Here is a 15,347-nt window from a genome sequence, read left to right on the forward strand (position 1 = left end):
GTTTTTACAGACTACAATAGTTTTGGTTTGGGCAAAGGTTTTTATCCGGAATCTAAAAATCTTGGTGCTTTTTGGCAAAGTTTCTCACATGTCAAGACATTTTACCTTTAAATGCATAAAAGAAAGGCACATTTTAGTGAAGCGATTTTTTTCTCCCAGATTTTTGTATTACTAAGTACTTATTTTGATCATTGCTCAAAAGAAGCATTATTATTATTAAATATATCACATGATCAGATCTATGTTAAGCACGGCCTACTTTTCAAAGCGAGGGTATGGTGACCTTTTATCCATGCCATAAGGTGTGGGATTTTCTCTGACCAAAAAATAAGAAGATTCCCTGCACAGAAGACACTGGTTTCTTCCAGTGTACCCAATGTATTTAGTTAACTGGCTTTGATGAGTTTGTGTTGCTCTATTGAACTGCCTTGAGTTATTCTGAACTATAACATCTATTTTGTACAGACAGCAAATACTTTGAACCACTGTATCTTGGAAGTGCTGATCTACAGTAGGTTCAAGAGAGAAGGCTGATTTTCAGAAGGAATGTGAGGAATGAAAAAAGAGAACGCTTTGAATATCTGTTTGTGTTCATGTGCATCAATGATGAAATATGAGAGAGAAGAGGAAGTGACAGCTCACTGAAAATCAACCCCGTCCCTCATTTATCAAATGTAGTGGCTTACTGACAACAACGACACGCACGCACACACGCACGCACGAGGAGACCAAGTTCCCTACTTCCTTACTGTGTTAAGAGCTGTTTTTAAGTTTTGTTTGGACAAAAACTGTTTGCATTCATATTGACCACAATTCTACAAAGTATTTGAGGCTAGTAAAAATTTTTTGCTGGGGAATTACCTGTCATCAATAGCTGTGTTTCCATTAGTCTTTGAAATGCACAAAATCTAAATAGCGCACCCACACATACACTTGCACCCACACCCCCATACACACACATGATACATGTGTAGCCTAATTGCACCGGTGTGGGGGGACCACGGGGCGCTGTGTGTGACTTATGCGCTGATAAAAAAAAGTGGGTGATTGATTTGCCTGGCATTGATTGATTCAGTTTCAGCACCACAGCGGTGGACAGCTCCCTCTAAGAGCTTCTTAAGAACCTTCTTGGGCTTGATCTTAAGGTTCTCCTAAGAAGGCAGTTAAGAATGCGTCTGGGGAACACCTGTATCTTAGCTCTCCTTATTAGCCGAACCCTTCTTAAGAGCCTTCTTTCGTCCTTAGGAACGATCAAATTTGGGAAACTCGGCCAATAGCTGATAAGTGGCTCATTTAGTCCCTGGCGACCGTGGCTCAGGTGGTAGTGGGTCGTCTTCTGATCGAGAGGTTGGGGGTTCGATCCCAGTACCTGACTATGTGTCAAAGTGTCCTTGGGCAAGACACTAAACCCTAAGTTGCTCCCAGTGGTCGACTAGTGCCTTGCATGGCAGTCCTGTCCCACTGGTGTGTGAATGTGAGAGTGTTTGGGTGAATGAGCTGATATGTAAAGCGCTTTGAGACTGCTTCAGTGTGGTGATAAAGCGCTATATAAAATCAAGTCCATAAGGGTTCGATAACTCAATAAAGATAATTTATCAAATGATCCATTCCAAAATCTCCTCTACTTATAGGGTACCTGTAGGGAACTTTAATTACGTCCGGTCCCGCTCCTGCTCACTTGTGGACTGCAGTATGATCTTTAACAATCATCTAAAAAGTACTTTTAAGTTCTTTATTTGGAAATCCGTACAACCCAATTGATGTTGTAAACCAGCTATTCTCAACTGGTGGGTCAGGACCCAAAAGTGGGTCGCGAACCTGTACTGGTTGGGTCGCGGACAGCTGGTCAAAAAAATAAATGAATAAATAAATACTTAATGTCTCTCGTGTTGGACTTGTCTTTTGATTCGAGAGAAACGTTTCTTTCAACAGGCATGCTGCTGTGAAAAGCATGTTGCACAGGAAAAAATATAGATTTATGTTTTTAAAAAGATTGTGTGTTTTCATCAGCTGTTTTTGAAAAACTAAATTTGGTTGGTTGAATTCTAAAAAAAGTGGGTCATGATTTAATGACTGTGGCAAAATGTGGGTCCCAGGGTGAGACTAGTTAAGAATCCCTGTTGTAAACTATATAGGTGCTCTTTCATGTAATCAAACTTTGTAAAGAATCTGGAAAAAAGATGAAATATTAAGTTATAGACTGTGTATATTAGATATAGGAACATGCAAGTATTTTGAATTTATGTGGATTAATGGTGTACAGATAGAGAAAGCATTAGTAATATCGCTAAATGTAAAAGGAGGGTCATTTACTCTCTTCTCTGTTGCTATGACAACCAAGCATGAAGCACCCCTTCCCCAAAAATAAAGATGAGCAGGAGAAGCATTGGAGAGTGGGGGCACTGTAGAAGGAAGCAATTAGAGTTAAAACATGCTCTGTGTGTGCTTCAGATCTTTAGAGAGAAAGAAAAAGCCATAAATGCACAAGATCCCCTCTTCTCCACTGTAGTGCTCTAGGATCTGGAACCCAGCCGGAAGAAGGAAGTGCTAATTAACATTTTTTTTTTTCATCAGCACATGCAAAGGACAAAAAAAGTGTCGGTTTTGGCAGGTTCGGCTCTCCTTTCTTTTTGCGTTCTTTTCTCCTGCAATATGCACACTTCCTTTCTGCAGCAGTGCATGTGTCCCGTTGGAATATCTTGAGGTCTTCACCCTTGGGTTATGTACTGTGAAAGACTGTAAAAGAAATCTTCAATGGGGACCTACCACAGGTCAGATTTGTAGCAAAACATGCCCAGTTTGGATTTATAAAGCATATCATGTTCCTAGTAGAAAATATTCTTTATTCACATTGCAAATTCATGAAGGTAAGCTTTATCAGTAGCCAAAGCTATCCCAATGAGGTCTTTCAGATGAGAAGAAGCCACGCATCACCAACTACGACCACATTTAATAACCCATACAGGACATAAGGGATGAATCTCTGGCCCAGGCACTCAGTATTTTGGTCAATGTTTGGGTTGGGTTACTACAAGCTACTGCCAGCCTATGCAAGACTTTGGTAAGAGATGTTGCCAATTCATGTATGTACTAATTAGAAAATGTACTAATTGGAGAATATAAAAAACCAAGAGAAAAGAAAGGCCAAACAACCAATCCAAGCTCCACATGGGTATAATTATCTGGGCAAGCCATTCAGGCACAACACCACATTGTTGATGCCTTTGTTATCACTCATCTGCACATTTAGACCAATAATGAGTTGTTAGTGTTGGGAAGTCTCTTCCTTTTCACACCTGCTTAATGGTATCATTTGTCACCAGCTTGGCCTTAGTTATACATACACTTAATTTAGTAGAATATGAACGTGTATCCAAATGTGATTAAGATGGTTTGTTTTATTTTGTTAATTCTCGAAAGTTCAAAAACTGTTTGAGCTAGAAATGAGTCAAAGCTGATATCCGGAGTTTCTGAGAAACCTATGTTTATGTTTAATTCTTTTGAAATGCTAAAAAATACTTAACTAGTCTTTTACTATGGTCTACTGCTGGTGGTCATTCATATACAGTACATTAATGTATATAAGTCCCTCCTTCATCTTGTAGACCTCTATACAAATGGAATTGAGCGCCTTGATCAGGCTTTAACTTCCTGTTTTCGAGACTGTCAATTAAAGTGAATGTGGAACTGTGCACAGAAACAAGGCCTCCTACCATAGACCTTTATCAATGCGACCCGATGTGACCTTGTCATGTTCCGCGATGCGCGTGTGGAAAAGTAGAGGCGTGGCTACTGGTAGATTGGCAGTGGCAGTGGGAGGAAGTGAGGCTGTTTAGGGCTTTAAAGCAAACTTTTCTTCAAACTTGAGGTTCACATTAGCTTCACTCATAAACAAATGCTCCATGAATCAAAAACAACATTCAGACAGACAAACCATTAAGGGAGCGGATGATGCTCATTAGCTATCAATAGGAAAGGAAGCAACTTTCCAGTTTCTCTCAAAAATACGTTTTCAGACAGTGAGGGAAACCATGTTAGCTGTGCTGTGCATGAGTCACATTTTGTCGTGTTTGAAGAGATGGACCGATTGTCCTTTTTTGTAATGATCACATTTGGCCCATCACATCAGATTAAAATTTGACTGCAATATGCCTGTGTGCCATTAAATCATTAATGATTTTAAACACAATCTTCTCATAATAGCTTTCACAGGCACCTGAGTCTTACATACTTTTTGGGTAATCATTGTTAAAGCATAATAATTTATCCTGGAACAAACAAACAGATGCAGACCTCGACTTCTTAGAATGGGTTCTGTGTTGATGATCTCATGTCTGTAACTGTGACGCTTCTAAAAAGATTCATTTCAGATTCCAAAGTTGTGGTATTTATGGGCCTTCTCTCGTCTGAACAAAGATGATTCCTTTAGTAGTTGTTTTCTTGTGAATATTCTTGAAAAAAGAAGTCGTTTGTGTTAATGCGCTCTCCTCAGTGCAACAGTGATGCAACTGTCACAATACAAACAAGTGCAGCCACATCTTGCTCTCCGTACACTCTATTTGTCTTTTTTACATCACTCTTATTGTGTGACACCCACTGTTATCCAGATTGACATTAAGGTCATGAATCTGTCAATCTTAACATTCACATAATTCACATGGGACATGGAAGCACTTCGGAGAGTATGATTAACTTGACATCCCTGATAGTTACAGACAGATCACCCTGAGGAACTGTGAACTGTTCCATCTGGTCAGAATCTCCAGCAGGTCAGTGTCAACTTGGAAACAATAGAGAGGATCATATAATTTGATTGAAAAACAATCTCCTCTACAACTTGAGAAATGGCCAAATAAAGATTTGGAATTTGAATTCTGAAACGGAAAAATTTACCCGACAAAAAAATCCACCTGACCTGATGAAATGTCTAGAAAGTGGTAAACCCGTTCAAAATCTCTTGCTATGTGTTACGATTTGAGTAGTGATTATTATGTTATCCTGTCACTGAAAATGAATCAACAAGCGGTCCAGATTATTATTACTGAATTCAAATCTGAAAATGACACCATTGCACCTCCAATCACACGGCAGCACGAGATTTTATGCAAAACATGAGGGTGATTTGCCGGTTAGCGGTAATAAAAGGTTTCACAAATAATATTTTGGGACCCTATTACACATTTGCATGGCATTTCCCCCTTAAATGGGCTAGTGAGGGTCTAGCAGTGTGGCTAACGTATTTCAGCGTAACCAACCCGATTTTGTAAATCATCTGAAGCATGTAAAATGAATAATAGCAGTTGACTCTATTAACCCTGTTTAGTCGGTTTGGTTCAATTACGGAAGGTTTAATAGCCATCATCCAAACAGGGAAAGAAGACGCTACAGAAATGACACGGAAAAGTGTAAAATGGCGTAGAGATGAGTAAACATTGAAAACAAAATCTGGTCATTTTGAAACAGAAAATCGGAGGCCCTACATAAAAAAAAAACATGTCAGGGTTTTTATTTATGTATTTATTTATTTTAATAAAAATGACTAAATCCATTTTCCAAGCAGCAAAGATTGTCCCCTTGTAGAAAGGAAAGTGAAAACTGAATTTTTTTGTACCTCAGGAGAGGCATGCAAATAACCCATTTATTTGTTTAAAGTATACCAAAAAGCAAATATGGGGCCAGAGCCAGGTAATGGGATTTAAACCACAACCTCTTAATCACAGTCATGCTGCTCTGCTCTTTATCACCGCTGGCTTTTGTTCTGATTAAGTAGCCTCCTTCCATGCTGCATATTCCTCAACTAACCTTCACAGCAGCAGCGCAGAAGTTCCTCTTTATTCACTATACAACTTAACTTGGAAACAAAGCATTAAAGCGGAAAAAACGAGAACAAAATTACATTTTCTATTCCACAAAGTTAGCTTCACGTGCTGTTAAAAGAAGATGTAATAGCAGCTTGTCCTGTAAAATAAACCTGTTCTAGTTCTTCATTTTGAGAATGATCACTCCCTAACCATCAGACTTTTATATTTCAAATATTTAGATTTTTCACATTTATGTTTCACGTCTTCTTCACAGACAGATTGCACTAAAAATAAATAATTAAATAAATAAAATGAACCAATAAAACAACGTGTTATATTTTAGGAATGACGTCAGTATAATCCATATTTTTGACCTGTTTTCATTATTTCTAATTGCTGCAGGTCCATTTGGGTCCCAAAAGGCTGCAAAAATAAATGTAGCCCAATGAAGAGCACAGTTAATTTGATGGGGCAAGACAATAATATATTTAGTACATTTAATTTAAATCATTAGTTTGTATCCCACCTTACTAAACTTTGGCCTTAGTGCCTAATTTTGGACTTTATAACAAACCAAAATGTGTCTGTTATCATAGTATAAAAGAGCTTTAAAAACATGTATGAATAAACTGGTGAGTCTTAAAATTCCCTGACAGTTTTTAAATTATTTTTATTCTTTCAACCACTAAAAATAACAAGGAAAGATTTTTCTCATCTCATACTGCTGGAAATTCTACAAAGTGATCCAGGATGAGACATGAAGGCATCTGATTGGTTCTTTCCATTCAGACCTAATGGCAGGGATTGGTCAGAGTTTTTACAGGACTGCAGTTGCTATAGAGGTCTGATTATTGTCGTTGCTTCTTCTGAATACATAATGTAATGACTTCTCTCTGGATGGCAGGAACATTTCACCCAGTATAACAAAAACTGTGTCTGAACTGAATTGCAGACTATAGCTTTCAGGTACATTAACTCTAATTTTAGGATAACATTGTTTTTTATTAACATGATAAAAATTTTGCCAAAATCATAAACTAAAGACTTATTCAAAATGTTTTCCTCCTCCTTATCTTTACACAGTATAACCCTTGTTCCTTCACAGGGTCACTGGACACTTCTTAAAACACATTTTCACTTCAGTGGTCTAAAAGTCTAAAGATGCTAAATGTTTTTGGTCCCTACGCATTCACACATTACTAGTGACTGACAGCCATTACAGGACCCTCAGGGCTTTGTGTCCTCTATCCTGTTCAAAGACACATTCAGTCTGTGGACATGATGTGGCAGAGATCAGATCAATGTCTTATGAAACAAAGACAACAGGCTCCAACACAAAAGATTCACTTGCTATAATTTTACAGTATTTATCGTTGAAGCATCACTTTGTTGGCCTTTACAGGTGTTAAATGGATTGAGTAGCATTTTCAAACTTGCACAAGGCAGCTTGAGACGACAGACCTTGGTATACTGAACTGTCTTTAAACACATCTGCTACAGAAGGAGTAGATAGTGAAATAGTTGATAGTCAAATTATACACTGAATAGAGTTTTAGTATTGGCTAAAAGTAAAACTATTAGCTGAACCTTTTGCATGTTGATGCCTCCTCAAAAATATTACTTAAAGATATTTGCATACAAACAAACCAAATAATGTATATGATTATTTGTTTATTTGGTCAAAGCCTCTTTATATCAAAGCATTCATCTATTGCAATATATTATGTATTTATTTTATTTTATGAGCCAAGTGCACTTCAGGCTTCAGGCTAACCACTTTTTTTATTTTTCCTGCAGTTGAAAAATAAATCTGACTCATCAGAAATCAAAGCGATTGATTGAGGAAAGCCTCGAATGCAAATACAGATGCTGGAGCTCCAGGGCAACCTGCATTTAGGCACTTTAAGCAATACCATGGCAAAGGGGAGCTCAGCTCTGGAGTGTTACAGTATGTTTCAGAGTAAGAATTTGATTTGTTGGTAATCTATGAAATATGTTTTTAACACTGCCTATCAAACCCCTGCTGAGTTGTGCCTTTGTTTTGTTGTGCTGATATATTTGGGCATATTTTCCCCTGAGCAAACTCAAAGCATTGGAAACAGTCCTTGTTGGCACCGCTATATTTAGAAACACAATGTCTTTCATTGCTCAAAAACAGAAGCTGATTGAATTAAGGAAAGCTTCCCAATAAACACACCTGCAGACACACCAACTCCCACAGTGTCTGGGTAACGTCTGCTGTGGACTGAATCAAATCTGCACACACCAAGAGGTTTGGTTTAAAACTTCACAGATTGTTTTCTAACTTTGGATTTCATATGTTTGCCTTTTGTGACAGTTTTTACAACCAGTAATCCAAGAACTAGGGACGTCCCGATACAGCATTTTCACTTCCAATACAATAGAGATATTGCCTCCTTGGGTATTAGCCGATATTGATCTGATAGGATATCAGCATGGATCATACCTACTTTTACTGTATTTGTAGTGTGGAATCTTAGAAAAGTGTTGATCAAGTAATGTTACTCAGAGAACAATAGAACCATTGTTCAATTGTTTCAACAGTCAACATGGACGCAGAGATTGTGTGTGCTGACAACATTGATAAACACATAAAGATGACCCCAATTCAAGAGGCATGATTCAACCCACGATGCACAGTTTTAGCGCTATTGTAAGATCTGGGTCATACCAACTACCTATACCCTACTGGTCTAGGCTTAGCCATTTCACAGGTTACTCTGCACCATTTTCCTAAATAATGCACTTGCTTCTTGTCCAGGATTTACCCCACTGTGCACTCATTCTCCCCCTGAAGTTCCACGCTTCTCTTCTGCGTGTTTTCTCCAGTCCATTTTCCTGACTGGAACGTAAGTAGACCAAAAGCATGTCGTCTGTGAATGAAGGCGGTCTGAAGCAAAGGAGGCGGACTGGGCCATGATGTCATTTTTTTTGGGGCTGTCTAGAAATCACGGAACATGGAGTTTTCCCAACGCTTGTAAATGTTATTGAAATCTGTGAAAATGACAAAACACAATTTTTATTTGAAACACCTTTGTTGATAAATATTGTAGCAGGTTGATTTGATAAGATTATTGATCAGATTATTGCAGTGTGAGGATTGGCCACATTCTTCTGTCCAAGCTGCAGTTAAAATCTCTGTTTTTTCCCCTCATATTAACAACAGATGAACGTTTGTTTGTGTGGAAAGCCTGATTTGAATAACTTCCCACATTCCTGCATTCAGAAATGATCAGCGTATCGTCATCATCTGTCATCAATACGGTACCTACTCTAAAGCGTGACCGAGTGTGATGCGCTGCAGGTTTGAGGAAATAACCCCCGCAGAGCGTCCTGCTTTATTCCAGATGAGACAGAGATGTTTGCAGTGAATCAGAACCATTGGCTCCCTACATAATATGCAGTTTTAAATAGGGCTGGGCGATTTGAGTTTGAGTTTCGATTCGATTTTTGATTTTTTTTTTTTTCCAATGCACTTAAAAATGACTGCAGACATCAGATATATTGTCAAAAGTACAACTTTATTGCTGTGATTGTCCTCTAGAGTTAAAATGCATAGAACGATCCCAAAATAACAAGTAAATGATTCTCTGTCATTCAACAATTTCAAGCTTTAAACCAGGTTTATGCAAAAGCGCAACAGCAACTTCACAGTAGCTTAAATTTTCTGATTAAGAAATCAGATAACTACATATTTTATAACATCTAACATTACAATAAAAAAAAAACTCTTCCCTTAGCATCTTAGCATATGGTGCGAATAAAACATTAAACATGCCTGTGGAACACATATAGCCTACTCAAAGGGTAAACACATGTAAACAAAGAGGGGGCTGGCTCACATCACGCTACGGTAACACACAAGGACGGAACGCGAAAAAGTCAGAAAAAAATAAAAATAAAAATTATATATATATATATATTTTTTTTTACTAAAATAAAATTTGCTCAATAAAAATTGATTTTATCTACAAATTTATTAAATCGATTTTTTTTGCCCAGCCCTAGTTTTAAATTTAAATTGTTTAATGCCTTATGGAGCTGATGTAAGCAAGTCCGAACTAAAGATGATCCTCATTTAAATATGTGTGAGAACATAACATAATATAATATAATTAAAAGTTTGTGTATATTTGGGTGTGTGAGAGTGTGTATCTGTGTGTGAGAGTGTGTGTACTTTACTCTACTTCAGTTGTGTCTATACTGTAGGCCAACCTCATCTCCTATCTGATGTTTGAGCTTATAATTCCGTGCGAGTCATTTCCTGCTCGTGGCTATTTTTGTTAAGTTAAATGAACAGCCAAAACAACACCAACATATTTGCTGCTGTACTGTTATCGAACCATCTTGGCCACTGACAACACACAGTGGATGTTATTGTTGTTGTGAATTATTTATGGAGTGTGAACTGGTGGCTGCATCACTGGAACTTAAACAACCAGAAGCTGCTGAAATGATCCTTAAAAACTGTGTGGCAGTACTGGAAAATACAAAATCACTGAAGAGCAAAGAAGCCCATGCGCGAGAGCTGATAGAGAAGAAGGGAGTGTCTGAAAGTGGTGTACAATGGTTGGCTTGCTACCATTTCTATTCCTAAGTGAATCTAACCAGGGTTACTAGCTGCATGTTGTAAACTGGGTCAGTACTGAATTAAACACCAGTGCTTTCAGTGCTGCTTCACTGCTGCAGTAAGGAATAGCCATATACTGTATGCCACTGAGAGCAAAGTTCTTCAACAAACCATGTGGAAAGACAGTTCCACGTTTAACTAAAGCTGAGAAATCCATTTAATCGACAGTGTAATTTAACAGCTTACATAGCGTTGCAACAAGAGGGTTTCACTTCACTAACATGAAGCTAAAAGAAAGCTGACCCTCAATAGGATCAGGGTTCTCAGGTGGGTAATGAAAGATCTGTTTATTAATTGGGCAAACTTGAACCAAATCTATTGAGCACACCTATTTGATGCATTTTAACAAAGGCAGTGGCTATCCGTACGGTTGCCGGATCAATATACTGACATTCTATCCGTACGCAGCGCCCCTATTTGACCAGTTTAGGTCATGTGAAAAATCAGTCATTGGCCAGTTTAGGTCGCGTGACTAAGACTAAAACTTACCCTAATCCTAACCCTAAACCTAAAAATTGTTGCGATATTGGGTTATAACCTAACCCTAACCCTAACCCTAAGACGCTACGTATGTGTACTTTGGTAACCGTACCAATAGCACCGGCGGTTGTCCGTACGGCAGCCGTACAAATAAACACTTTCTTTAACAAAACACAGTAAAAGAGCACAAGAGCACTCAGTGATCTTGATCATGGCTCCATTAAAGACTTGGCTCTCCATTAATAATGATGTAGTAGATCCAAATTTATGGGCACCCCATACATATGTTGAATGACTTAAAAAAACACATAAAACGACACACAAGACAATAACAGAAAGCTCAAAATGAGAAAGAAATTACACAAAACAACTACAAATATCAAAACATAACAATAAATTGCACCAAAAACACATGAAATGACAACACAAACTTGTTTTTTCTGTCCTTGTCATAATGCTCAGATTGGTCATTATTCTAAATGCTGACATGAATGTTGATAATGTGGCCCTTGGATCAGACAATCACTTTTTTGTGGCCCCTCTGTGATAATAGTTGCCCACCACAAATGTGAGGTCTATCTTTGGTTCAAACTTTGACAAAATCTGTTTAGTAGTTTTGAAATAATCCTGCTAAATGCCAGACAAACAATCAAACAAATAAGAATATTACCTCCTTAGCGGAGGTAATAAATGCTGGAGGTGAAAGTAATATCTTGGGTGAGGTAATGAACACCAGTGTAAGTAGCAGAAAGAATCATGAATAGTTATACCATTAAATGAAACACATTTTTCAATCTGAAACTAGGAATTTGAAACACAGGTTTTTAATTTTGTGTTCAGGAAACTAATGAGATAAAACCAAGACCAATATTTGATAAATGAATTTAATGAATGGCTTTAGCTCTCCAGTCCCTCAGGTTTCCTACTGTTTTGCATGTGTCCCTTAGCTCAACCTGCTGCCTTCAGCCAGCTCCACTCAAGGACAAACACACTTTAAGGGGCAAGGCAGTTAATATTTGATATCCACTTCTGCATCATGTGGTGAGAAGAATAGTTAGGCGTGCACTACAGCAGACTAATAGAAGAGTGGAACACACTTTGCAGCAGTGAAACAAGCATCCCACCAGAGAGGGTACTATTACACAGTAAACGGAGAGATTTTGGGGTTGATTAAAAATGAGTTTGCAGAGCTTATTGACAGGGGATTTAAGAGAGAGAAGTCTACCAGTGATCAATGACGGTAATGAAAGTGGTCCAATATTGTATGTGCGCACAATTTTCTGGAGATTCAACCAATGCATGAAAAGCAGGGATATTATAAAAGATGCTACACAGACAAATAATAACAGCAGACAGCAAGTTTATAGTTACATTTGGTAGAGGTGACCTCTTTCCTCACTGCAGTCATGTCAGATTGTACTTCTAGCTGGACAGAGCCACTCATAACTAGTCACAGGTGCAGCAGAGCACACAGAAACATAAATGGATGACTGGACAGCTTATCATTCCTATCCCTGTAGGTGCTACTGTAGTAAGGTTTATGTACACCACTTCCTCTATGATAGAAAAGGCCCAAGAAATATTTCCAAAACATCATATTGCTATATGCTTCAAACTCTGTAACAACCAGGGACCAAAACTGGTGTAACACAAACAAAGCAATGTAGTCTGTGCAAGGACGTGTACATACGACAAAACGCATGGGCCAACACAAGAGAGCTAAGCTCAGGTTAGGACTCAGTCGTTGAAGAGAACAAGACATGCCTTTTGAGGAGAGTCATGTACAAATCCTGGTGAGAAAAGACGGACAGAAAGACATTGAGAGAGTTATGAAGGAGACCATTTTAGGGTAAGGGTTAGGAAGAGCCATCAATGAACACAATCTCTCTAATATCTATAACCCCATTATCTCTTTGTTCCCCGGATGACTCAACAACAATCGACCTGACACCAGGGACCATCACTCTGCTAAGTAGGTAATATACTTAACAGATTTCAATAACATTTTTACCAAAGATGGACCACCATGGAAGATTCTATTAGATTGTGGAAAGCATCTGAATCAATACACTTATTCTGGATCAGACTGAATAATCCAAAACATCTCTCATCGCTAAATTTTTTAATTGTCGGATTTTTTAAATTTGACTCAGTTATGTCGGGTCGGTTTCACAATTCCTCCACTGAGTTTCATCTGGATTGGATCCGGATCCACATTTCATCACAATTTTTCCAAAAAATAGGGCTGCACATAGTATACAGTACATTTGGACCGACTGTAGGGTTATTAATGGGGATAGAAATGTCTTCCAAGCCTTTAAAGTGAGAATGATGGTACAATGATCAGGATCTCTGATCCAATGGCAAAAAGGATATTTGTCATTTGGAGGAGGTTTGTGCTCTCTGAGTGCTGTTTTTTAGCTTGACTCACTCAATAGGTTAATCAAATCCATAAGAAGCTTCATGGATGAGAGGTGAAAGTAAATATATTTTAGGATGCTATAATTAGAAACCTTTGCATTATGTATTGATTGTAATCAAGGGGTCGACCCTTTAGAGTGAAAGTCGAGCAGTGGGCGAGCTTTTCTCTAGGCACCATTTTGTTTGCAGCATTAAAGATAATTGTGCTGTCTGTTTTTCCTTTGAGACATCAATTGATAACGTACAAATATAGCTGGTACATCCTTTTCTAGGTGCATGTGCATTACTGTCATTATCACAGCAAACACCTTATATAAAGGACGTAATCAAGATGAATATGACGACCAAGTGGTGAACATGAGTTCTACTGCTCGACATTAAAGGAATCCCAGCTTTTTCATTCAAATTTTTTAGGTTCTCTGGGCTAAAAAACAAGATTTTTTCTTTAATTCATAAATGCTTTCTTTGTTATGTTCCTTTTCTTTGTTGTAAATCATATATAATCAGCCTACTTGATAGTCATGGTCTATGCATTCAGTTCCCAGATTCAACTTCCCCAATAGACAGTAAGAAAGTCAAACAGCATGGCATTAAAATGTAACTAATAGCTTCAATAGAACAAGAAGGTGATACAGTCGTGTTTGTAATCATTGCTTTTGTAAAAGCCTCAACATGTTTAAACCTAATCGGCATTGTGTGTTTACCAAAGTGCAACACTGACAAACAGCAGGGATTCAGCTAAAGATTTGTAGCAGACTGACATGCATGGTGAATCGGTTTCACAGCAGCTTGGGAAGCCACTGGAGGCATTGAACGAGTGTGTGTGTGTGTGTGTGTGTGCGTGTGTGTGTTTATGTGCATGTTTGCTAAGCAGAGAAGATCATAGTGTATGGTTAAGAAGTTGGATTTTGAACAAAATTTTTACATATACAGCCTTTAGATCAACTTGAATATGTTAATATTTTGGTATTTACATAGAGCTCAGCTGTAATGTTGTTTGATGATGCAGCAAGAGAATCTGCTTCTTCCACGATGTGATGTGACATTCTAGAGCAGAGTTTCTCAAATGGGGGTACGTGTACCCTTAGAGGTATACCATGACACTACAGTTGGGGGAGAGAGAGAGAAAGAGAGAGAAAGAGAGAGAGAGAGAGAGAGAGAGAGAGGAAAATTGACAAGTGAAAGTTTAATTAACATTTGTAATTCAGGCAAGATTACTTTAGTCAAATTGTTTATTAGCCTGCATTTTAGAGGCTCTGTTCTGGGACCTCTCTGCCATTCCAGCAGCTGCGTGGAAAGCCCGAATTGAAGCGAGCTCCCTCTCTCTCGCTCTTATAATGAGCTACATGGAGAGGTATAAGCAGAGAGAGCGGTCAGCAGAACCCCATGGAACAGAAGCACAGATGTTTAAATGGAAACAGGGGACACTGTTTAATTAGACAGAAAAGGAGGAGCTGGGGGGGGACTTTGCGCGGCGTTTGCGGACGAAACATGCGGACGTGTTTGCAGTGCTTTAAATACAGCGCCGTAACTAACTCTAACCAATGGGAAGCATGGAACATGGTCTACTGGATGGTTGACTTAATTAGGGGATGGCTATTGACAGCTGATGGGGCTGGCTAGCTTGACGTCCGTGCCTGCCTGAACTAACGTGATGCTTAGTTCATAACAGATGATGATGGAAACGAGATTCTTTAAAATATGCGTTATTACTGATTCATTCCATCATTCTGCTCTAAGGTTTTTCAAATTATTCTGAGCAAAATGTTGTCGTTGAACAAAGAGGGTACTTTGATTCATAAATAAGAGAAAGGTGGTACTTCAGCCAAAAAAGTTTGAGAACCACTGTCATAGACTATAAGAACGGGTGGGTGTCACTTTAAATGGGAGCAAATCTCACCCACTGCCACTGATTGGTGCACTCATAGTTCAATTAGTTTTTAACTTGTTTTTTTTTTTTTTTCTGTTTAGTCAGCATGTACAAATGCAGCGCT

At 38.4% G+C, this 15,347-nt stretch overlaps 1 protein-coding gene across 2 annotated transcripts in view; it reads left to right on the plus strand.

The window, feature by feature from the left end:
• The window catches only part of necab2 (N-terminal EF-hand calcium binding protein 2), a 149,620-nt gene that overhangs the window by 39,474 nt on the left and 94,799 nt on the right, over positions 1 to 15,347 (plus strand). The window lies entirely within an intron of this gene.

This window comes from Gouania willdenowi, chromosome 6 (genome assembly GCF_900634775.1).
Source record: "Gouania willdenowi chromosome 6, fGouWil2.1, whole genome shotgun sequence".
In the NCBI taxonomy this organism is placed as follows: domain Eukaryota; kingdom Metazoa; phylum Chordata; class Actinopteri; order Blenniiformes; family Gobiesocidae; genus Gouania; species Gouania willdenowi.